Source organism: Melospiza georgiana, chromosome 12, assembly GCF_028018845.1.
Source record: "Melospiza georgiana isolate bMelGeo1 chromosome 12, bMelGeo1.pri, whole genome shotgun sequence".
Taxonomy (NCBI): domain Eukaryota; kingdom Metazoa; phylum Chordata; class Aves; order Passeriformes; family Passerellidae; genus Melospiza; species Melospiza georgiana.
The window spans coordinates 10977470-11000501 of NC_080441.1; positions in this window are offsets into that span (position 1 = coordinate 10977470).

Sequence of the window (23032 nt, forward strand, 5' to 3'; positions counted from 1 at the left end):
GCCCAAGCTGTCTCCTACTGTAAGGGAATGTCAGGCTGAGAGTTTGGATATTTTTGTGCTGCTAATATTTTTATTAATACATAAAAATATTATTATTTTGTTTAATAATAAAATATTAATATTTATTAATAAATATTAATATTTATTAATAAAACTGTTAATACAATAAATATTATTATTGTTTATTATTTAATAAATTATATTTATTTTGCACAGTCTTAAGGGCTGGAGGAAGTAAAGGAGCATGAGTGTAGATCTGGGTGATCTTCATGCACAGTCAGGGTGGCAGGGCTGGTGGATACAATCTCTAGCTTCCTGTAGGAACTCCCTCTCACATCAAAGCATGGGAAATAAACACAATTTTCCACATGAATGTACAGGGTAACCCACTCAGGGACTGTGCACACCATTAACGTATACATGAATAAATGTCAAGTAGACCTTTCACCATAATGCATTTTTGGTAGATTTTTAGGAGAATTTGAAGTTCTATTGCCTTCATCTATATCCAAATCCACTGACACAATGATACAGTGCTACAGTTTGGTCTGAATAATCTTATTTCTCTATATCTGACTAGTTTTCTCTTCAGAAGATTAAATTTGAATCCTCATAGCTTGAGCACTGTTATCAACATGACTAACATTGCTACTTACATAAGAATATCATAAGATTATCCAGCCATGAAAAAAAAAAATTTCTTCTTATTCCAGACTGGCAAAATTTGTGTGCCAGTGCCAAGGAAGAGTTTGCCCTCTCACACATGTTGGGTCTGGAGCCACAACCAGCACTGGCTGTTTGAAAAGCCCACACAGACACTGCACGTGGTGGAGCCCAAGGCAAGGGCAGTTCATCACCCACCCCCAGGACTCACAGCCAAAACAGGCCTGGGAGATTGGTTTTGCCATCAGCCAGTGGCTCTTCCTGTGTTTAATGTTAATGTTCGATTTTTAATTCCAAAGGAAGTATTCACTCCTGCTCTGGGTATTCAAGAGGGAACGGCAATGCAGTGCCCCAGCTCTGTGTCAGTGAAACATTCCAGTGAGGCAGTAATACAGGTGTAGCACCATTTATTCTTTTCACTGGTCTACAGAACAAGAGAGAAGTAAATAAGATGATACTGAAGAAAATTGCTACACAGTTAACAAGCAAATTTATTTAGAAAATGGGCTGATTGTTGTAGGGTTTGTGATTTTCTCAGGAAAAAAAAAGTTCCTCTCCTGCCTCCAACTGACATTTTTATTTCTTTTACATGAAGTCTTTTTTGTCTTTCGGTACAAGAAAGTTCAGCCTAATACCTGGATTATTTCTGCCTACTTGAAACAAAAAGGAATTTGTTTTATGTATTTGACCTTTGATAAACTACTATACAGTAAATCCTTTTCATTTTCCTCTCCCTGCTGAGGTGTACTTGGCCCAGTGTAAATACAGCACCTTTCAGCAGCTCTGAGAAACTTCAACAAGGGACCAAGGAAAATTAGTTTGTTCCTAGCATTACTTTGCCCTTGTTTAAAAGCCCTGTGTGATCCACCAGAAAAACACATCAAATAAAGAACCTCAATGTTTAAATGGTTCACAGCCACTCTACCAAAAGCAGTGAATCCTAGGTGTTTCAAGATCTCTTAACACCTTAACATCTAATTTAAATACCTTCTTCTTAAATGTCCTAGTTTCAGCACATTTCAGCTACTCAACAGAAATATCCAGACCCATTAAAATAAATGGAACTTCTCATTCCTAATTCCCTACTCATATTTCCCAACTCATTCCCCTCATACCAAATGCACAGTGGAAACCTATAGGAGAGGCTCTGGATCTGGATCCCAAAGGTCTACAACACTGGAATAAAAACTGGACAGACAGGATTTTTTGGTACCTTTTTAACCCAGAGGCTAGAATATTCATTTTTTCCCCTCTGCAGAAGATCTTGGCACGGAGAAGTTGCTTCAAATCAGGAGGGACATGATAAGCAGTAAAGCTAGAACATACATGAAATTAGTGTATAATAAAATAACCCCTCATCCTTACCCCAGAACCAACTAGAACATAATCATTCCTGACTATGTTCCTGTTATTATGATCATTCCTGACTCAACTTTGCCAGAATTTCATCCTCAAAAATCTTTCAGCCCGTAGACTTCTTACCTAGGTAGCCTGTCCCAAGGATGTGCCAACAACTTCACCCCAGGCTGCCCAGTTCAAACACTTGGAAGTCTTGTGTCAGGCTCTAAGATTGCTTTCCTTGGGTTCTTATCCTTTCCCACTCAGTTTTTGAACCTTGAAAGTTTGTATTACCCAGCCTCTCTGAAATAAGATTTTTTTTTTTTTCAGAAATTGATGGCTTTTCATAATCAGTGGAGTCTGGACACTGAAACTTGGGAAGCAAAAATACAGACTTCTTCCAAGTGCAGACAGCATTTGTTTAATTTCTTGCAGCCAGGGTGGAGAGAATAACAGTCCATTGTCCTTTAACATCCCAGAAATGCTGCCCTGTGCCCAGCACTGCTCTGGGCTCTGCTGCAGGCCAAGGGAAGCTCCCTCAGGGTCCCTGAGCCCCCTCCCCTGTCCCAGCCTTGGTACCCTCATCCCCTGGCTCCAAGGGGAGCAGCTGCTCTGCTCTGCTCTCCTCCTCTGAGCACACTGACCCAGAGTATTTGTCTGGTCCTGTGCTCCATCTGCTGCTCAAACATTAAATGTGGAAGAAGGCAGAGCCCCCAGACCACAGGGTATGATGTTACTGCAGTTCAGCTGTGTTGTCAATTTGAAATGAAAGATGCTTTTAAGGGGATTGCAGGCACTGGAGATTTAACTTCACTTACATTTGGACAAAAAAAGAGGAAAAAAAAAAAGAAAAAAATTTAAATTTCCTTTTACCACCTCCCAATTTTCCAGAAATTCTTTAATTCTGTGCTAGACTACATGCCATAGATTTACATTCATGGGGATATTTTTCCTCTAGTTTGGACTTATTTATTTTCTTTGTTGATTCAAGAAATGAAATGGAAGCAAAACAGGACAGAAGAGATTTGCCTTTTCCTTTCCAGAATACAATCACAGCACCCACTGATTATTGGACTTTTGGTTCAAGGTTGCTTGTGTGAGCCAACTCTCTAAATACTCTTTAGTGTTTAGAGAAAGAAGGAGCTCTGTGCATTTACCACTTTTTGTTTCATGTGATCCCAGAACAAAACACAGATGAATTTTAGCGCTTTTGGGCACATGAATTTTAGTGGGTTTGGGCACATCTTCTTCTGCATGAAAGGCAGTAAAAATTCAGTCACAGCCTCATTCATCAGAGCCTACACTGAAATCTGTGGGCACATCTCCACACAACTGGACCATGCACCAAACAATTCTCCTCTGACCAGGCTAAAAATAACAGAGGTCCTGTATGAAGCTAGATATAAATGGATACCAGAAACTAAATCACTGCAATAAATAATATCAAGAGAAGAAAATGGGGATTCAAGTCAAGCTCTAGATTTATAAACTATAAGGGTAAGAGACCTGGCAGCTGCAAAGAAACAAATGGGTGTGATTGACTGCTTTGTTCTGTTTGCAGATAAACTTTGCAATTGCAGCTCCAGTTAATAACCATGCAGGAATCCTTAGTTGTGAGCACAAAGAGAACAATTAAACAGCAAAACTCCAAGTTACAATGGAAGATGGAAGTTGATGCAGCAGGGCTTTGTCTTCCTCCTTCCTTTGGCAGTGCTGTCAAAGTGGCATAAAAACTCAGATAATAAAGAATACATAACTAAAATTATGTCAGAATAAGCAAGAAGGGGAAAACTATGGGTTTACCACCAGTCTCTCTCCCTACTAATTGCTGATTTTAATAGCTTTGAGCTCCTTAGCTGGCAACACACAGCAAGGGGAGGGGAGAAAATGTTTTATTCAGTGCTCAGTAAATGTTCTGCAGCTTGGTACTGACATGGCACTCAGGACAAAAGCTCCTCCCTGTGCCATCAGGCAGCTGAACTTCCAGTGCTGCCTTGTCTGAAAAAACAAGCTTGATGCCCCTTCTCCAGTCAAATGACACATGGGTTGCTGTCACTGCTGTCAGGGCTGAGCTACAATGACAGCATCACTGCTGGTACGGCTGCAGGGAAACCAAACAGCACCAGAGAGGGAGGCTGCAGGAAGGGGCAGCCCCCACCTCATCTGCCTGGTGAGAGGAGTCATGTTTTGTGCAGGAGATATTTCCCAAAGAGCAGTGATCCTTGCAAAGTGCCCTGAGAATCACCCCTGCCTTTCTGACCAGCCTCCTTTTCATCCCACAGATACAACAAATCAACCTTCACAGCTGATAACAGGGTTTTCCTCATCAGGCTGAGGCTCTTTCTGTCACCCTCAGCCCCAGCAGACCATCCTGCTGGTGCTGTGCTTGGACACAGCTTTGGGGTGAGGTTTCTGACTCCCCGTGCTCAACCCAGCCCTGATCATGGCTGAAATGTGTGAGAGCTGCAGTGTGGAAATCAGCACAGGGCACAGAGCAGAGCTCTTCACCCCAAACAAAGGCAGGGTTGTGTCCAGTAGGATCATTGTGCATCTATTCTGGTGAGCAGGTTCAGCTAAACAGAGACCATTTTTCATTTTCACCTCCTTCCCAACACTCAACATTTCTCCCAGCATTTCCAGTTCTGCCAGGCTGTCTGAGCTCCCTTTAAGGCTTCAATTCCTCTCCCCACTGCCAGGCAATGCACTCCCATTGTTTGTGAGTTCAATCCTCCTACTCTGCAATTTTTTTAGAAGCCAAGACTGTATTACAGTTTATATTTTTATTGTTTGTTTGCTGACCAACTGGAACTTGCCCTGTCCAGGCTCTGTGCCCCCACCCAGAGCCCGATGTGGAGCAGGCAGGGACCAGCCTCACATCTCAGCATCTCCCTGAGCTGCTGCTGCAGCAAGAGCTCCCTGTCAGAGCACCTGTCCCACCAAAGCTCATTAGGGGGAAACAAGCAAGGAGTGCTGGGGAAGGATCTTGTCATCATTAATAATGTCAGACCCTTTCCTGCCTTGTCTTTTCATGTTAAAATTTTCAGAAGAACATGGAGGAGCTACACTTGACAGGTCCTAGAGTACCTTTGACACCCTGATCAAACTTGGCACCTACTACTTTGTGTCTGGAGTAAATGATCTTTGGAGCTCATGTACACATCATGTATTAGCATATGTAGCTTTTTTTCTATCTGTTTGATATGTATTATTCTGTTTGGCTGCATATGGATACACAGCTACCTATTCCTTGGCCTATTCTGATATCCAAAGGGATTCTCAGGCAAATTCCCACCAGGCTGGCCTCAAGGATCATATTTTCTGAACTGCACAGGGTCACAGCAGTTACTCTGAGCAGCTCATCAGTCTATCAAAGCAATAGGTGACTCCTGCTAGCCAGCCACACAGACCAAATATTTTCTCTTCCCCTTCGGACAGATAAATTATTGAACATATAACATGGAAATTTTCCTTTAAATTCATTAACAGTTCCTCCACACACTACAGAAAGCTGTTATATTTCGATACCTTCCTCTCATAAGCCTCAGACTGACTTCCTCAGTCTTAAAAATGGTTTCCCAGTGGACAGCAACATGGTTATGGCGGTGTAGAATCTCCTCCTAAGCACAGTTCCACCCTGTGTTTTATCCCCAGGGCAGCATGAGAAGTACCAGGCTCCTGAAGGACCCCAGAAGGTTCCTACCTTTGAGATTTTTACCCCAGACTCCCTGTGAGCTACAAGAACACCCTTGCAGTTTGAAATTACACCTGTCTGGCCCCTCAGTCTCACTGAATGCAGCAGGGTGGAGACTGCAGCATGCATCGCCCCAGCTGCAAACATCTGGCTGGGAACCTGCCAGCAGCAGGTTTCTGATGGGGCACAAAGGGAGTTCTTCACCAAAAACACTGACAGCAAACCCTGCCCCACGGCTGTGAGCAATTCCAGGCAGCCCCAGGTATAACAACCTCCCTTCCCTCTCCAGGATGCTGCACTCACCCTGGCAAGCTGCTGTGCATCTCACTGCACACTGGACACAGACTTCCTATCTGTTGTGCAGAACATAAGAGAGAAGTTTTGTGGGCAATCTATCTCCCATTATTCCTGCTGCAGATGTAAGGAAAGGTGGCCTGGTTCATTAAATGAGCACAGTGTCAAAGGCACCAGCCCTGCAGCAGCCCAGGCAAGGGGGGCACTGGACAAGTTCCTGCTCCCCTGGCACTGGAAGAGCTGTGAGTGCTGATTTCCTGGTGCATTCAGCGACTCACCTGGACAAGGTTTCACTGAGCTCCTCCAGGATCTGCATTTCCTCAGCTTTGTCACTGGAGCCATCAGAACCTGCAGCACAGAGTTTTCCCTGGATGCAATTATTTACCCACAGGGAACTCATCTGAAATTTTCTCCAGACACAAACCAGCACCTAGCACAGCAGCTGGATTTAATCCAAAACCCAAGAACTTCCATGGCATCACCTGGGGGTTGGCAGCCCTTGCTGCCTCCCACACCCTCCTCCTACAGCTGTCTCACCCTTGCTTGCTCTTTTAACTACCAAGAATCCCTAATTCTTGCTGCTAGCTGTCCAAAGTCTCACATGTAGAGGAATCATCTCCCCATCTTGCTTGTATTACAAAACAAATTAGAGATATTGAAGTGAAGTGTGTTAATCCTGTAATTATCATGGTTATAATGAGGCAGTTTAATGATCTTGCTAATTGTCTGTTCAGCAAGACTGGATTGGAAAACATTCCTTACCCCATCCACCCTTTTAATTGTGCTTAGATCAGATGTTTCCTGTAAGTGTAGCTAGTGTGTATCACTACCCCATCACCAAATTAATCTTTAAAACTTGCTGCAGGTCTAACCAAAGGCCAAGTATTACACTGTAAGCAATGTCTATGGGGCCACAGTCAGTAGCTACTCAGCTATATATTAATTCAGACAAGATTACCAGAGGAAGCAAAAAGAGAAATGAAAAAAAAAGTCATCACAGAAAAATCTCTGTGACAACTAAAATTTTGCTTATGGATTGCCTGTTAAAGGTCTTAAAATTATCAGCTGAAATAAGCTGCCTGAAAGTTGTTTCTGCCTAATCAACTGCTTTGCTGTTTATTGTGCTGCAAGAACCGCCCTCAGCCTGTGGCCAAATTCAGGTGCTGTCCCAGAAACCACCTGCAATGCCCCAGAAAACTTCATTCTCCAACTCCTGCACACCTCTGAGCAGCTCAGGACCCCCTGCCTGGGTCGTCAGAGATCATTAAAAATGATCTTTACAAAAGAAAGCAATCAGGAACGGGTACACAATAAATGTTCACTGCTGCAAAAAAAAACCACATGCTTCAAGCACATCAGCTTCTCTGCAGGAGTTGTCATGCATATGCTAATCCTGGAGTAAACTGCAAGTAATTCCAAGCAATGAAGCAGTCATTTAGCCCATGTTTACTGTAAGCAGCTGATACAGCCGTGCTTTCCCTGCCATGGCTTGTTCAAAACCCCACATCTCATCCTTCCAGCTCTCTGTAAAAAAGGTGAGCTGAGTGTTCCTGCAATAGGCAAAGTTTACCAAGCACCTCAACGCAGAATTCCTGTGTTTCCCCAGCAAATGATTGCAGGAGAATTGAAAAAGAATGAAGAGTCTGTACATTTGGCCAAAAACCTCTGAGCTACAGAGGTAACTGCAGAACTCCTCCCAGGTACTAACCATCTCTCTGAGATGCCCCCCCTTACCTGCTGCTACAAAACAAAGGTAACTTGTCATCAAGCCTGGTAATAACAGTGCTGTGAGCAGCCACCCCAAACCCAGAGGTCAGATTTAAACTGATATTAAGCCAGCAAAACTCCACCAGTCAGAAAATACAGTGATTTACAAGCAGCTGGGGCCCCGACCTCTGCACCACAGGCACACAGCCCAGCACACACAGGCCAGGCTGCCCAGCCCAGCAGCGAACAGACAGAAATCAGGAGTTATCCCTTACTGCAGCCAGATTTTAATGCTCAGCACCTACCAGATTTTGTTTCTAGTGCATTTGACACGCTAGAGAAATAATGAATAGTGATTTGAATTAATCATTGCAAGTTCCATTGTAATTAACAGCAGTGGTTAGCATGCCATATTTATGAGTACAGAAGTGATGCATGGGATCAGCCCAAAGATTTAACTGAGCCACTGTCCCGTTTCCAGCAGCTGTCAGCCGCAAATGCCTGGAAATACATTTGCAAGGGCAAGGCAGGCATGGAGCAAAGCTTTCCCTGAACATCCTTCCAACCTCCAAGGCTCACAGCTGAGACATTTCCTGAGCCAAAGCCTGCCAGGGCTGTGCATCTGAGCAGCTGGCACCCAGCAGCACCCACCAACTCCTTGTGCTCTGCAGAAGATCTCTGCCTGTGCCCCAAAGGCCAAGCCCCAGAGAATACAGGCAGGTTCTGCATGTAGCACTGTTTCTTTACTTCTTTGAGACACAATTCTCACATCACTGCATGAGCTCAAGCTATCACAGGACTAGAGCACTCCTTTAGCCAAGTGCTGAATGTTACTCTGCTGAGGAAAGGGCTCATAAGTGAGACAACAGCAGGTAATGCATCTACTATAGTCTAATGATTCCCCATAGCTTTAAAATTTACTGTCACTGCAGCATCTGGCCATGACAACCAGAGGGTGCAATCAGGAGAAGGTCTGTAGATAAGCATTAGATTTCATTAAAACCAACTAGCAGAGATTAAAACTGAAGACAAGACAAGCTTATCAAGACACAAGTCCTCCTCTCAGTCCTACCAGCTCTGCTATTACATGTCCCTCTGTCCCCAGGGATGTGCCTGACTGGGCAGTGCTGGGTGCAGGAGCAGCAGGGAGCAGCCAGCCCTGCGCACTGCCCCGCTCCCACCCTGCAGCACACACACACAGGATGGGCCCCACATGCCAAGCAAGACCCGGGAAATAAAGCTCATTTATCAGCAATGGGAAAAATATTCCCTTGGCAGGAGAAGGAGAGGTCAGGTTACAGTGGCATCTATTAAATGAGTCTGTTTCTCAGCACTCTTCAGAAGATAGAGTGGAAACAGCAGAGTGATGACATTGGGTGGAATCACCAGCGAGATGAGAATTGAGCACCAGGGAGACAGGAAAACACCAAGGGGATATGGCTGAACTCATTTCCCTCAGACCTACACAGACTCTTATGCTGTGCTTCACACTCCTGATGGCACAGCCATCCACAGGGGGTGAACTGCAGGGTGCTCAACTCAAAGAAAAGATATTCAATAACTTCAGACAGGTTTTGGTGTGAGCTCCAAAAGCCTTTCCAACTCAGCTGTGTGCAAGTCAGCTGGTGCACCTGGAGAAGGCAGCCTTGTGAGAAATTCTAAATAAAATACACAATGGTTATCAGACACATGTTACAGCAAGGAAACCACCGGAGATGATGAAGAGTCTTGCTCTTTTTTTTTTGGCTTTTGGTTTTGTTTTGAAACAATTTTGCAATAACCCCACTTCAAAACAAGCTGCCATATAAGTGGCAGAGTCAATATTACATTTTAAATAAAACACTCATTTCTTTCTCATTGTGCCTTCAAAATCATAAGCTTCTTGATTGCAAACACCTTTCTCAGAAAACCTCAGATTAAGAGGTGTGGTGCTGGCAGCCAGGATTGTTATCAGCTTTGTATGATCCTCAGCAATACAGCCACATTACAAATGAATTTGCATACCAGAGATATTTGGGGCCAAATAAAGCAGAACTGCTCATTATTCCTGAGCTCCAGACCATCCCTCTGTCCATTCACATTCCTCTATTTATTGGTCCATCTCCAATATGAACAGCTCGTGAAAAGTTTGGGGTAAAAACTCAGCAAAGGTGAATTTAAGTCAGAACCAATATTTATTCCAATATTCTTCCTCAGTCCATTTCATCTACTCCCCAGCTCTCCACAATAAATCACTTGGGCTCCCCATATACTGCAGCACATCAGATCTCAACAGCATAGATCAGAATACACAGCTGTGTTTATGAGAAAGAGAAACTAATAAATGAAAAATTATGAGTGGAAATTGAATCTGCTAGACAAATGCTCAGCAATAGATTAACATATGCTGCATTTGCAAAAAAAATAATACTGTAACTCCAGCTTATATTAAATATTGAGATCACTGAGTTTTCCTCAATGTTCTGCATGTCTTGATATATTGTAAACAGCATATTTGGTTAGTTGCATATATTCATATCTTTGTAATAACTTTCAAACTCCTGGACTCCTGTCATTTGGACTTATATTTGAAGAGACACTTGAGACCTATAAAAGAAGGGGAGAGAACCCAAAACCAATACTAAAAGCAATGTGTTTTCACTGCTTTTGTCAGTGGAAATTTTCTTTTGAGCTGTATAATTGAAAAGCAATGCAGCAGCACAAAATATTACATGAGATGAGGAACATTTCAGTGACAGCCTTGCAGCCCACAAATCAAAACATAATGCATTGTTTATCACAGATAATTTCAGGCTTTCCAACTCATTTTAATCTTTTTGTTAGCTTTTAAACAAACTCTCTGTCCCAATTTTAGAGACAGGAATAAGAAAAAACATTTGCATTCTCTTCTGAAGAATATTCATTATTCAGGGTAACAGAGAGAATAAACTGCAGAATATACTGCTCTGCTCATGGTAGCTACTCTTTGCATGATAAGATACAAGCCAGTGAACCATCACAACACATTTTCTTTATTTAACTTTTAGGAAGCTGTAAGCTTCTCTGTTTCTATTCCTTGGCTTTGAATTCATTCTCTGCCTTATTTTAATATTTTCTAAATTAAAAAAAAAAGCCTCACCAAAGTCAAACCTTTTTCATGCAGATGACGATGCCAGGAAATAATTCAGTAGCAGATTTATCCCTGAGAACAGAAACACATTTTAAAAGTCATATCTCCATTTTTAATCATTTTTACTGTCTAAGAGAGAGCATTTTCTAGCGAGGTGTGTTTCCTCCTGCTTAGAGTCACAGTCTGTGTAACATCTGAGGTGCTGAAAAATGCACGAGAAGGTCAAAAATGTGATTCTGACACCAGTTTTAATTCAGCCAAAGTCATTCAAGGGAGAAAAAACCAAAACACCTTAGTGGTCTGTAGGTAAAGAGTGATCAAATACTGGAATCATCTACCCAGAGAGGTGGTGGAGTCACCATCCCTCGATGTGTTTAAAAAAAGACTGGATGTGGCACTTGGTGCCACGATCTAGTTGAGGTGTTAGAACACGGGTTGGACTCAATGATCTTAAAGGTCTCTTCCAACCTAGAAATTCTGTGATTCTGATTAACCCACCCCTGTGTTACCAGGATATCAATGTTGGTGACAATTCTCATTTTCCTTACGCATCTATCCATAGCCTGAATATTTGCACATATGAGTGATAGCACTCAGCTCCTGAAGTCAGCAGAACTCCTCATGCTCACCCACTACAGCTGAATTAATCTCACTGCCTACTGATATCTCACTGATATCAGCCTCTCTCCTCAGGTGACCCACTTTGACCTCAATTTCCGTGTTTAACAAAATCCCAGCTCCCATCCAAAGGAACTCCCCTGTGCTGTGTCAGTCACGCCCTGCAAGGACAAGGGCCAACTAACACAGAAAGGAAAACTCTGCAAAGCCAGCTCAGTTTGCTGACACCACTCAGGTGTTGCTCATTGCAGGCACCTCCTCTAACAAGATTTGCAGTGCATTTTTTACAAGAACATTTGGTTAAATTAGTATCTGCAAACTCCAGTGCCACACATGCATAATGCAGTGTGGCTGCTCTGAAGATTTAGTGAGGCTGCACAGAGAAGCACCCACAGTGATAAATGAAAAATGCAGGTTTTCAAAATACAAACTTTATGTCTCGAGACCCCTGTTACTTGCTCAGAGGATGAATGGAAAACTACCAGAAATCAGAATAGGTGTTCTCATTAGGCTGTTCATCGTTTCTTACTCTATTCTGCACTGTCAGCCAACCAGGTCTCTCTGCCTGGGCCAAAACTGTTGCTGTCCCAAATTCAGTCAGTGGGAGAAAGCCAAGCAGACAGCAAAACCTGGAACCAATCTTAACTTGGTCAAGGTGTTTGAAGGACAGCCCAGAAGGTGATAAAGGACATTAAATGTCCCAGTCACTGATGTGACACTAAGGACAGTGCAAGGTCTAAAGGAGTAAATTGTAATCCAGTCTTGGCCTCTAAAAAAATTGCAAAGTAGGGGGATTGCATTCACACCCTTGTGCTTCAAAGGCATGAAACACTGCTGCTGAAATGGAGAAAGGACAGTCCTGCAGCTCTTAGTAATACCTGATGTAGCAAATTTTTCAAGATGACAGAAAAGCAAAGAAAAGAGCAATGCAGGAACACAACAGGGTTTGAAGACACAGATTAACAGATTTCAATATTAATCAAGTTAAGGTAGATGCTGTTATTAGAGATTTGCCTTCAAGTTGCTTCTGTTCATGTATTTAATAATTTAGGTATTATTTTTACACATTTTCTGTACAGGAAAAAACAAAAAAAGATAAATTTATTTTAGATTTCTGAACTCTGCTCTGTCCTACTTCACTATTTCCACAGAGCTCCAGAGTGAAGCTGTCTGATTAAAATGCCAAGCCGGCATTTTGGCAATGAAGAGCAATAGAAATGCACAAGCAGGAATGGTGCCTTGGTAACTCATGGCCATGATGTGATTCTAACTTGGATCCTGCTGCCAGGAGCCCCAGGGACAGCCCTGCCATGGGTGGCACCACAACACAGGCCCTGTCCACAGCCCTTTCCCTAAATCTCCCTCTCTGTTCACACAGGTGAACGTTGTTCCCTCCCACCAACTCTCTCATCCAGCTGACAACTCCCAAAAGAGGAGCATTTGAATAATCAACCAGGCATTTGCACAGCTGAAACAGCAATAAGTCAATATCAGAGTCATAAGCAACCATCCAAGTTACTTTTGGTGATAATTTTTGCAAACATTTCTACTGGGTCTAGCAGAATGAGGTGGGAATCATGAGTGAGCAGAGCAATTCCCACTGCAGCTGGATAAACCCTCCCTTCCCAATCTGTTACAGCTATAACAAGATATACATGGAGAAATAGTGTTGACCAAGGTGGAATAATATTTAGAGCAGAATGTCAGGTTCAGCCACAAATAGATTTGCTTGTGGAAGCAGCTGCTACATCCATTAGAATCTTTTAATAAACTGTTATGAAGATTGACACCTTGGAAGTAATTAAGTATTCAGCATTTTTAGGTAATTACTGCAGCAATAACATCAGACGTGCTCATTTTCAGAATGAGGAATTATCTGTAGCTCCCATTGCTGTGCTCCTTTTAATAATCCATAATAGTTTGACACCAATGATTATTACTCCAGGTTTCCAAGTTTCCAAACAAAGTAATAGGAGCAAAAGAAACTGTTTACAGTCCAGGGGAATCCCATGAGCTGGTTGGATGGCATTTCTAGGGGAAAGCACACAGAAGGCATGATGCCAAGTCACTGACAAACAGCAAAAATCCACATTAAAGCTGTTGCCATCTTACTGCAAAAGTTCCATAGTGTTGTTTCCTTATCACAAAAGTTCCATACCTTCTGGGTGTTTCTCATGGTCAGCTCCTCAGAGTACTGACTCTTTCTCCTTCACAAAGCAGCCAAGTGACTCCAGCTCCCTTCTCACCCAGCCATCCCACTCGTTTATAGCACTCTTCTTCTCATTGCTTACACCTGTGGCCTGTTAAAGTCAGGCCTGCTCCTAATCCTTGATAATTGGCCCAGCTGCAACTCCTTAGGGGTGAGATTACTTTCTATACTATCTTTATTTTCTTATATTCTATCCCCCTACATAAAGTAAATACCTCTAAGTCAAGATCCTGTGTGGAAGGACAGAAAAAACAGTACAGCAATGAAAGCAGCCATGAGAAAATGATGTCTCACTAACAGCCATGCTGCAGGTTTTTTAGGACACTCACAGTGACTGATGGGCAAGGGATGTCCTCATGCCTCTGACTGAGTCAGAGCTCATGGGCCACCACCCAAACCAAGGTCCCCACCTTCTCTCTTCCACTCAAACCTGACCTCAGACTTGTTCCCCAAGCCCTCTGAAGGGCACAGGCTCATCCTGGATGTCCAATCACTGCATTTGCCAAGTGAGACACCAGGGCCTCTCCTGGTTCCACACTCACACAGCGCATCTCCACAACTGCACACAGAGCCAGACTCAGGCTCACGCTGCTTCCAGGCACCATTTCACCTGCTAACTGCAAAAATCACAAACCCAAACCTTCCCACAGGCACACTGGTTACTGTTGCTCTGAGCCGCCCAGTTAAACCCCCCAGGTTTCCTGTGAGGGGATATTAACAGGATCTCAAGATGCAGACGGGATTTCTGAGTGCAGCAAAGCTTCACTGTGCCCCCCTGCACAGTGCCTGCCCGAGCTCATTTTAAGAGCAGAGTGCCCAGGCCAGGTTTCAGTGCTGTCCCCCTCCTACCCAGCGTCACCAGTCCAGAATTCAGCAGTGTCCCTGATCCCCCAGTGCCACTGGGCTGGAATGACATCCTTCAGGCCCTGACAGGTTGAGAGCAGCTGCACTCAATGAAACTGCGCTGCCATCCTAAAAGAAATTTAGATAATCAAAAAATTAAATACACATCAATTAGACAACAAGGCCAAAGTCTGGAAAATGTTACTGAGTTTAAAAAGAAAAAAAAAAAAAAGACTGAAGTAATAAAGGTTAAAACAAAACGGTCTTGTCGATAACAAATGCTTCAGTAGCTTTAGAACTACCTAAGAGGGGCTTTGGCCTTATCATTTTCAGTAAATCTGGAGGTTTGTTTTGTATTTTAACTTAAATGTCAAGTTATAAATGCACTTTGAACTGAAAATGCATTTTTAAAAAACCTTTTCAAAATGGGATATTCACTACAACTAACCATTTCCCCATCAACAGGCTTGGCTTTGACAGAAAAATGTCAGCATAAAACGCTCCCACAACTCCATTCTGAGCTGTGTGGCCCCTAATGAGAGGGTACTCCTGGTCTGGAGTATCTGAAAACATCTCTCAGTGCCCCACCATGCCCAGACAGCTTTTCCCACAGCCTGGTCAGAGCTGATGCTGCCTCATCAGGATTTTCAGCTGCTGCCTCACGCTGCCCTCCTAGCAGAGATGCTCATCAGAAACCTGAGGGTCCCTCTGTTCAAACACAGGGATATTGTTCTTGGACAGATAAATGCAGTTATTAACCCCCACTTTGTCTTCATTTGCTCCCATCACAGCTAAGACAGAAATACCTGGCCCATGCACAGCCTCTGCCCAACCCCATTAATGTGTGGCTACAAGAGCCGCCAAAGGAGAGATTAACAGCTCCTCATTTATTTTAAAGCATTTCCTGGTTTGTTTTTGAAATGCACCATCTGTGCTTGCACCAGGATGTGCTAATGAAACCTGGCTCTTGGCTCTTTTAGGGCACAAAAGTGATTTTAAGTGCCCCGGTGGGCTGGAGCCTGGACCAGAAGCTGCAGCAGTGACTGTCAGTAGCTGTGGCAATGGCACATCCACCTTTCCACCCGGAAAACTCATCCCAAAGCTGCCAGGAGCTGTCTGAAGGAGGCCGTGAAAAAGGGACCAGCAACATCCAGCCTCCTTCACAACTCAGACAAAATGAGGCCAAGGAGAGTTTAGCAGCCATATATCTCAAGTAATGATGGGATTCAAACAGCTGGAATGGAGGCACTCTCTCACAGATGGTTCTTGCATTTGCTTTTGTTGTGGTTTAGCCAGTAGAATTTGGGATAACTGTGTCTTCAGGATCCCCAGGCTCTAATAAATTTGCATTTGCCATCAGCTCTGTTTTTATTTGCATTGCTACAGGAGGTACCTTGGCATCTGCAAGACAAGACAGAAAGGCTCACAAAGTGGATCAAAGTGTGGATTAGGGCACAAGTTGATTCTTCAGATAAACAGACAAAAGCTGCAACTAAATTGTGCTTTGAAGAGGAACTTCAAATTTTATTAAATGTGTTTGGTGCTCCCTGACTGTGTACTCAAGACAGACACCCCAGACTTTTATCCTGCTTAAGCAAGCAGTAAAGATAGTTAAATTCCACAGCAATTCTCTCAGACCAAAGCACATTTCCACAGCAGATAACTCAGATTATGCTAACAAAGCAACAGATTCACTTTCTTCCCTCAGATGGTAATGCTGTTAAAAACACAAAACCAAGTGACAGCGTCCTGGCTAGAAAAAGCCCATCAGCTTTGTGTTATTAAATAACAACATCTCTGTCTGCTCAGGATTTCCATCATCTGGGGAGACAGAGAAGGAAGGAAAGGAGGAGGAAATGAGAGTGGGACAGAGGTGTTAACCCCTGCCTTCAAAGAATTTGTTCCATTTGGTAAAAGTGACCCTGCTCTGTTTCTAGAGATTAAAATCTGAGCCTCATATCAACAGTCTGCCTTTTCCTGAGGAATAACACAGATTTCAACATCTCCATCTGGTGAAGCGGTACCAGTTATCATGGGAGAAAAATCACAATGTTTCATGTCCAGACCAAAAATTAGGTAAACTCTGGAAAAGCAACAGTAAACTCTGGAAACACAAAGTTTTATTCCACATTAAATATGAAACAAACCTACTAAAAACAGAGAAGTTAAAAAAAGTTTGAATTATGCCTGAAGAGACCTTGGCCATATGTGGTGCCATATTCAGAAATTTCTTTCTAGGCTGCTGTGCCCCTGTTCCATTTGTTAAATTATTTTTATGTTAGTGAGAATGATTAGGTTTCTTGTGCAGTTATTGGGGCCCGAAAGGCACCTTTATTTACCTCATTTATCATATACAGCAGCATTCAGCTGAAACCTAGAGGTAAACAATCTTAAACAGCAATATTCGTGCTAGAAATGCAGTCATCTTGACCACAGGAGCTTTGGAAAAATGCAGATTTAAACTGTTCACATTACTGTTTTATCTGCATTTCAGTCTGAATCACTAACTTATCATCAAGCTCAGCAATAAAGAAACATGGAGAGAAGATATTAAATATTTATGCCTACAGTACCTTACAAGTTTTCATTGAAATATTAATTGTAAAACAAAAGCACAACTGTTCCAGCTACCAGGAGCAGCAAAGGCAATACTTAAAGTCAAGTAACAGTGCCATAGACAATTAAGTTTGGTTGCTAAAAGAATTGTTATCTCAATTTAAATTTGTCAAGGGAAAAACTTTGAAAAGATATATTCAGAATGTTTGTCAGTCACTCTGCAATTGGCACCTGCTAGAACTGTTACAGGATAAACATAAACTGAGGAAATATTTCCCTGCCCTGGCTCCCCTGCATCTGGTGATGCAGAGTTTCTGTCACAGGATTCCTGCAGCTTTGCTCACTCACACCAGGACTGACACCCCAGCAGAGCTGCCCTCAATGGTCACAGCAGAGCAGGAGCCGCTTCTCACCAGCCCAGGCAGCCTTTTGTCAGGTCATTTTCTTAAAAGCTGGTCTGTTCCATCAGAGAATGTCTTTTACAGACATTCATTTTATTTTTTACAAGAAATAAAAGCTTACTGCAATCTGAGAGAAATAAAATCTGGTCCTTGCTGAAAGAGCTCATAATAAAAGGCAGCCTGTGTGGGTGAGGAAGGGAGAAAGCCAGCTAAAATGGGCTGAAGAGAAAAATCAAAGACTAGTTGGGATAAATGAAGAGAAGCCTTTCCTTCACAGAGATTAAATTATTAATTATCCTGGAGAAAGGCCAGTGTTTACCTCAAACATGTTCAGTGCCTTGACAAGGGCCACCATCGGTGCTGCCTTAAAGCAGCACAGCACACATGGAGCTGCTCAGCTTATTGCATTACAGAGGATTTTAAACACTGCTGCTCCTCAAAGGCAGCGAGATGGGGTCAAGAACATAATACCCATTGCAGAGAAATCTAATTCCAAAGCTGGGAAAGTCTCTTCCCACCCCAAAATGGCTTTAGGTATTGAAATGAATCCTGTATTACAGCTAAGCTTTGGTCAAAGCAGAAATTCTGACAGATTTATTACTACCTTATCAAGTGACTTCATGACTTCAAAAAATACATATATTCTTCTAAAATCCATTTATCTAGGCAGAATTTAATAGTTGCAAGAAGTATGCTGGTTTAATTGAAATTTGCTCCTAGCATGTTACTCCAGGGCTCTCTCCATCTGCAGCACCCCACCAAGGCGAGCGTCCTTTTATTCCTGCTGTCTATCTTCCACATTCAGAGCCCACTTAAAATCATGCTAGGGCACTTTCCTTTATGCCTTTGCATTCTCAGAAAATTGCTTTTTAACTTGGGTCAGCTTCAATTTTAACTTTATTTTTTAGGAAATGTTTTTTAATCTGCAGCAGCTCAGCATTTATATACCTCATTTCGCAGCGCTGCTGGGGAAGAAATGAAGGAAGTGGCCGGGGCCTCATCACCCCAAAGCAGTGCACTGTGTTCATCAGACGTGCTGGGAGGCTCTGGGGGAGGCAGCAAAAATGGGCTGCAGTTCTGGCTCAGCCCTCCCTGCCTCCAGCATGAGGAGAAATCCCTGCTGGGTGTGCTGGGTGTCAGGACCTGCTCTGTGCTCATGGCCCCACTGGACCATCTCAAAGCATTGCACTTCTGCAAATTTGCTGATTAATGAAAAATTTTAAAAGCCCTTCCAAGAGCTACGGACAGCCCTGGAGAAGGGTAAGCAGAAATTATCACTCAGCTAAAAGCTTTCAGTTGCATTAGCAGACATCTGGGATGAGTCGTTCAATTCAGGGCACCTAAAAACGAGTTGGCAGGATGAGCCCCAGGTGAGCTGCAGCCCCTGGATCTGCAGGATCCCCCCTCCAGCCACAGGTGAGGTGACACCAGGGCTCTGGGAGCACTCACTGACAGCACAGAGAGAGAGAAACATCTGGCAGAAAGGAAACCAGAGAGAGGATCTAAATTAGAAACTAGGAAGATGTTCTGGACTGTGAGACCAAGGCTGTCCAGAGGAGCTGTGGTCACCCCACCCCTGGAAGTGTCCAAGGCCAGGCTGGATGGAGCTCTGAGCAGCCTGGGATGGTGGAAAGGGTCCCTACCCATGGAAAGAGGCAGGACTTGGGGATCTTCTATCATTCTGTGGCGTTCCATATAATTGAGACCGTAAACATTAAACAAATCTTTGACTAAATGCATATTAGTAAAGAAACTCCTAACCAATTAATGCACGTAGGCTACACACTGAGCTTCTAAAAGTTAATGAAGAAGCATTTCAAATACATATTCTGCTGGGTTTGGTTCCCATAATAAATTCTTAGTGTAGAGAGGTTGATGCTTCATATTTCCTTTAGTCCACTTGCAATCACAATGCCAAGTGCACTTATCTGAAGGACATTATTTTAATGAAGTCATTTGTGCCCTTAAAAATTAATATGTCAGAGCAGTTAAAGTCTAGTGACTGTAACCAAACCAAATAATGTATAATAGAGAGATGCAGTGAGAAAAAATACAGCCTCAAATCAAGGTTAAAGTAGTTAACCTTAGGAAAAAGAGGGAAAAGAAAAGCCAACAGCAATTATATGTCCCCTTGACACACCATAAAGAATACCATTACATTGTCATCACCCTACAGCACAGAGCTGTGAATTGAGATTATTAACCATCACTGCACTGTGCACTGAAGGCACCATGAAATTTATCCTCATTCAAGGAGATAAAATAATATTCTTGTGGTCTAGAGACACTTGACTTAAGAGAAGACCCTTTAGCAGCACAGTGCCAGAGCTTCTCAGACAGAACAGTCCTTTTGGTTGTAAAGAGTTTTGTGCAAGCCAAATACATTACAAAAATATGATGCCACATTCACTTTTTCAGTTCTTTAAGCCAAGTTATACAGAAACTGCTATTCAATTCCATCAGTTCAGGAAAACTCTTCCCTCATTTTTGCATAAAGCCATAACAGACTGTTTTGGCAGCAGACCCTTAAATTAGACCAGCTCCAACTCAGGCCTTCTTGCCTTTAAATAATTTATCTTTTCCCACATTCAGGTGAAAGTGAACCATGTATCATCTGAAATGCCAACCATATAAAAGAATACAAAGTGCACTTGTTGATGTGCCACAGCTTCATCACTTTTCCTACTGGGAGATTTTCTCCAGTGAATCTGTGATTCCCATCAGCAGTGACAGAGCTGGTCCCTGAGAAATGACAGCAAATGTCCACAGACAGAACTGAGGCCCCTTCCTTCAGCATTCCAGCAGATTCCCTGCCCTTTGGGTGGTGGAAGGGGATCCCTAGCTAAGCATACAAGAAATTTAAACACATGAAGAGTTAACCCAAATTTCCTGGTACCCAACACCCCCATCTCCCTTTTAGCAAATGGACAAGATGTTTCTCTCCTGCAGAGAAAGACCATGACCACTGAGCACAGCAACCAAACACCACAGCAGCTCACTTAAACTGCTGCTCACACAGGGGCTGCCTTCATTATCAGCTGCAAACATTTCCAGACAAGAAAAGCACAATCACATTTGCAGAACCCATCACAGATATTTATGTGTTCTTCTTCTTGGCCCATGGAATTTACTGGTTTGATAAACTCCCTTCCCTTTTTAACACAACTTAGCAGTCTCCAAGGTGCACCTCCAAACTAGATTAATGTACCTCCAGAACATTCATAAGGTAAAGAAATGTAATTTAATTTGTGATTGCATAAACCAGTCACGGAAGCCTCCCAAGAAGCCTGAGTTTTCATTTCTTTCATAGTAGACATTTAATTATATGATAATTACTTACAGCTTGCAGCTCAGCTTCTACTTTTATGAAATATAAATTGCTCTTCACTCAAAAGTGCAGGATGAGCATTTAAAAGGCTTCATTAAGGAGGTTTTAAGATTTTTTTGACAACTTTCTTTAAGCTGTGGAAGGGAAAGCAGATGTACCTGTAAACTGAAACTTGCTTCACAGAAGAACAAAGCAGAATTGCTAATGTAATACCAGGATGGATGAGCCTTTACAAGAAAAAAATATTAACTTTTAACAAATACATTTTTTTTAAATAACAAACAAAATATTTCTGTCAAGCTGCATGATAAAAGGGACCAAAAGGGAATAAGCAGCATTGCCAGATCTCAGACATGAACAACAAGGCTCTTTATCCTAAATTTCCATAGCTTGGAAACCTGAGTTTGTGTCAGACTCATACCATTATTAAAGCAGCCCAACCAAAAACCCACCAACTCAATTGTGGCATCCTAAAAGCTGGAAAACAGGAATAATGAAAGGAGAGAGTAGAAGACAAGAAAAATACCTTCACATGAACTTATGTATTGTAATTCTGTGATGGTTTTGACCTTGATTTTACACCATTAGGAGATGGCAGTGCCGGTAATTCTGCTCTCTCATATCTAAACAGTGCTACAAGATCAGACCTAGGAACAAGGGGATGGGGACACAAAATAACCAAAGGCTGAGGTCCTGGCTGCTGCAAAATGTTGTGCTGGTGTTACTGCAGCTCCCTGTTGGCCACTCAAACATCCCACAGTGGTGGCAGGAGGATGCTGCTGGCTGCAGACCCTGCAGGAACCTGACCCAGGCAGGCCTTGAGCTCTGCCCCAGGGCTGTGGCTCCATCCAGGCAGGGCAGGTGAGCTGAGAAAGTGCTGAGGTGGGAGCTCCACCTCCCGAGGCTCCTACAGGAGAGTTTTTCTGATTTCAGATTAGCAGCTGGGTATGCCCATACTATTGATCCTATCTGGATTCATGAAACATGAATACACCAAATGGGACAATGAATCTGGCACACGCAACCTGCCTGTAAATTCTGCTTGGCATCTTTGTCTGCTGCCCTCCAAGCCAGTACCCCAGAAGGGAAATTCTCTCTGGAGCAGAGGAACACAAAACTTGAGATTTGCCTAGAGCAGTGCACTACTAAGGAAGCTGAGCAGATCTGAAAAACACAGATTGAAAGGCTCAGTTAAACTGCACTAAGTCTTTGTATGGACACTCTCACTCAGAATTAAAAAGTACCCCTGATTCAAGTGAGGCTTATTAATTCCCAAGAGAAAACAAAGCTTATTATGATTTTTTGTCACTTAAATACTGAAGTAACAATCCTACTGAGAATTTGATCATTTGGTTTAAAAAGTACTTTGGAATAATTTTCCTAAGGGCTCCCATCCACAGCAGCATTTGCAATCTGCAGTGACTTTTCCAGACACTGAGCACTCACACCACCCCAGAGCCACCTCTCTGCAGCTCATGAATTCAGGTTATGGTTTTTCCTTCTTCTGGAGATGACACACCCCAAATGGTCACTCTTAATTGTGGCCATGGGCAAGCAGTGCCCCAGACCCTGTCCTTACACAGAGGCTGTGAACAGTGCCCCTAACCCCAGCTGGCTGGAGTCTGCCATGGTCCAGGGGAAAACAAAGAGCCAACACCCTACAGCAAGCTGTGCCTTGGCTGAAATGAGCAGAAAAGTTCATCTTTATTTTATATAGTTTACAAAAGGGCAGAAAATGCCACGCCATTTCATTCTGAATAGCTTCTTCCATTATCTACTGCAGCACGTAGCACTTAGCAGCTAAATAACAGCAAAGGAAGGAAATTAGGAAGTATAGAGGAGCAAAAGGAGTTGTATTTGCAGCTGAGACATGGGGAGAATTGAGAGAGGGGGAAAGGCTGCTTTGTGTAGGACTGAGCACAACTTCTGTACCCTTACACCAACACAGTCTGCTGGGGTCAGGCTCTGATATTGATCAGTAATGTCTCAACCTGTAGAAATCAGCTTAATGCTGAAACAAAAGTTACGTGGCAGCACATAAAAAATTTAAAAGCATTTTCTGAGCACAGGTGCTGAAGGAAGGTGTGCCTAGGGGCTGTCCCAAAGGCAAAAGGCCACTTAGAGTTCCTGTGAGACCTTTTGGCCACACACTTTGCCTTGAAAGGGGACAATATTTTTACAGCTGCTTTTCTGAAACTTATCTCATGTCCAGAGAGGGAGAGGAGGGTCAGGAGACAGGGAGACATCACTGCCTTCTCTGTCCTGGCCTCTCTGC